Raw genomic sequence first — 3498 nt, 5'->3', positions numbered from 1 at the left:
CTCCGCCTCCCCGGCCCCTCCCTGCCACGGCCGCGCTGGCGGGGGCGGAGGAGCCGGAGGAGGCAAGGCACCGGGAGGAGGAGGGGGAAGGGGGCGCGCCGGGAGGAGGGGGAGGAGCGGAGGGGCCCCGTGGCGTCTGGCGCCGCCAGCCCTCTGCCGGCCCTGGCTCCGCTCTCCTGCGTCGTACCCCCTCCTCAGTGTCCTCCCACCCGAGCCACGAGGAGCTCCCTGCCTTGTGTCCCCCACCCGGGCACACAGCCAGCCTTCCCTCCCTCACCATAGCCCGCACTTACCACCCCCACCCCACCCCCACCTGCTGAAAGGTGGACGCTTGCTTAACGCCGAATTAGGTTTTGCAAACATTTATTGCGCGCCCTCCAAGTGCCAGGCACTGTGCCAGGGGCTGGGGGTTCCGAGACTACCAAGGCAGAGATCCTGGATTTGAGGAGTCCCCAGGCCGGGGCGGGGGACCAGTCAGATGCGAGGGCAACTCGTAACAATGCAACGGTGCTGGGAAAGATTTATCGGTGCACCGGGTCCTGGGGGAGCGGGGAAGGGAGAGAGGAGAAGTCGAGTCGGCCAGACTGCAAGGCTCAATTCTGCCCCGCTGTAGTAGGCGGGGGTGGATCTGCCAGGGAAACGGCGGCTTGTGGGCAGGGGCTTCTCCTGGGGGACCGGCTCGGAAACAGCCGTGACGATCACTGACTTTTATTGTGCGGTCTTTATGCCCGAGGCACTCTTCAGATCACTTCGCATCGCATTAACTCCTGTGATGGAGACCATTATTATCTCTGCTCTGTGATTGAGGAAACTGAGGCTCAGAGGGAAGGATGTGTACGGAGGAGAGGGCAGGAGCTGCCGGATGAGTGAGCAGGTGGTTGTGGGTATTCGAGGGTGAGGACTGGGCCGGTGAGTCCCCTCCCCTCGCCCCCAGCACGCAGCACGCAGCGGGAGCGTGGACCCAGGGATGAAGTATGGGAGTAAGTCCAGTGATTCAAGGAGAACAAATGGATCCATCGGCCCCCACAGCCTGCGGTGCATGGGGAGGCTGTCGGTGGCAGAATACGTCGTGATCACATTTCCCCTCCTTCCTCAAAAATTATCTACACCAGTGCTTCTGAAAATGTAATGTGATTATGAATCATCTGGGGGTTGTGTAGGGCTGGAGTGGTGCTAGGTTCTGCATTTCAGCTCCCAGGTGATGTGATGCCTCTTGTCTTAGGACCTCGCTTTGAGTAGGGAAAGCCTAAATGAGACCCATTTTGACCAGGGGTGCTTAGAGTTTGAGAGATATCAAGAGTCATCTGATATAGGGTCAGATGAATTTTGACGAGGGAACCAACCAACGTGCTGGAGAAAGTAGATATTCTGGGGTGGGGGCGGGAGGGGGGTCAATCCCTACCCTACACCACATACAAAGTTCAGTTTAAAAGGGACCATAGGGGCCGAAGAGTCTGGAATACAAGGGGGTGGGGGGAGGCGCAGCATCAGAACAATGAAATAAATTACAGAATCCAAAGAGCCCTCAGGAATCCAAACAGAGCAAAATTATTATGTTTAACGTAGAAATTGAACTTCAAATAATTCTGCTCTGTAGTTAATAACAACAGGTATGTTTCAGCTAAGCCAATCAGCTCGGTCCCCTCAGCCAGACCGCCTGGCTTCTCTTAGCAAAAAGATAAAGCAAATGAGAGCTCTTGAAGTTTCACAGAATTTCTCACCTCCCTAAGAATGCAAACTGTATACATATTCAGGTTTTAAAGTAAAATCCCCCAAAGCCAGCTTTGCCAGATGAGGTCAGCTGGCTCCTCGTCCGGGCCGGGTGGCGGTGCATCCTGGAACCAGGACATCTGTGACATATCGACACAGTCTTTGCCTCTAGATTGTATATTAAAACCGTGAAAGCGGAACTCCCATGGTTCGAGTTTATAGAAATACGTGACAGTGTTTGAAGTAGCTGAGCTGAGACTAAAAGAGTCTGACAACACAGCCTTGGGGAAGATGATGGAAATTTCTTAATTTCTTTGGAAAATTGAAAAACAGATTCTTTTCAGGTGTTCGATTGGCCACCCAAGCACAGCTCTTGGGCTGCTGTTCTCTGGTTTTAGAAAATCATACAGAAATGCAGAGACTGTGCTGAGGACGTCAGCCACATCTTAGGATTATGGACAGCAGACCATGCTGGGTATTTTCCATGTACCTTGCTCCACACCCTGCCCCCAGTTCTTTCTCTATCCTACTCTGTTTTGCTCTGTGTCCTTGGAGACTGACACTGATGGATTGTGTTACCTGGGCTCCCTTTACTTTGGACTTCCAGTTGGATTTGGCCAGTGGGAGCCACAGCAGGAAACTGGCAGGAGGGAGGAGAGAGAGGTCAGGGACTATTCCCCTCCTTTGCCACACCTCCAGCTGTCCAGGCTCGCCCACACAGTTCCCTCCCATTGGCCCTTTTTGGCCAAGGTAAAAGGCAAGAGTTTCCCACTGTCACAGACCCCTGGGTGACTCACCTCATTCCCTTAATCCTGACAACGGTCCTATGTGTCTCCTGTAGGGACCCTGGGTAATATGCAGACTTGCCCCTTCACCTTTAACTTCTGGTCAAGAGCTTCTGTGTCCTCATCTTAATTTGATATTGTAACACTATACTGACCGTGTGGAAGATGAATGAAGTACACTCATGTCATTAAGAACAAAGAAATGCGGGGGGGGGGTGATGAATTGGGAGATTGGGATTGACATATATACACTAATATGTATAAAATGGATAACTAATAAGAACCTGCTGTATAAAAAATAAATTAAATAAAATTTAAAAATTAAAAAAAGAAGAAATATATGAGAATTTTTTTCCATCTCTCAAAAATAAATAAATGGGACCATGGGTCCAGATGGAGAGGTTTGAGGAGCAGGTGTATGGGGAAAAGACTGTATTTGGTTTGATGATCAAGTAGGTCATACACAAGAGTATCCATGAGGTGGGGAGACATGTAAGTATAATACACACTGTGCAATACTACAGCCACTAGCATGTTGAGCATTTAAACGCAGCTACTCTGTACTGAGGTGTGAGTAACTATAAAACACACACCAGCTTTAAAGACTTGATACAGAAAACAGAATGTAAAATACTTCATTAACAATTTGTATGACGATTCCATGTTGAAATGATAATATTTTGGACATAGTGGGCTGACTAAAATATTTTACTAAACTTTTTAAAAATTAAAAAATAAAAGGGACCATAAACATAAATTAAATTGAGAAAGCTTCTAGAAGAAAAACATAGAAGACTATCTTCTCAATCTTTTGGAAGCCAACGATTTCTAGAAAGGACATAAAAAGCATGGACTCTAAAAACAAAACAAAACTGACTTCATCAAAATTTAAAATTTCTGTTCATCAGAAAACACTGTCAAGAAAATAAACAGGCAAGCAGCAGACTGAGAGGAAATACTCACAACATATATATATGACAAAGGATTTGTATCCACAGTAAAG

Source organism: Delphinus delphis, chromosome 19, assembly GCF_949987515.2.
Source record: "Delphinus delphis chromosome 19, mDelDel1.2, whole genome shotgun sequence".
NCBI classification, from domain to species: domain Eukaryota; kingdom Metazoa; phylum Chordata; class Mammalia; order Artiodactyla; family Delphinidae; genus Delphinus; species Delphinus delphis.
The sequence above is the reverse complement of the archived record's forward strand: the minus strand, read 5'-3'. Positions refer to the sequence as shown.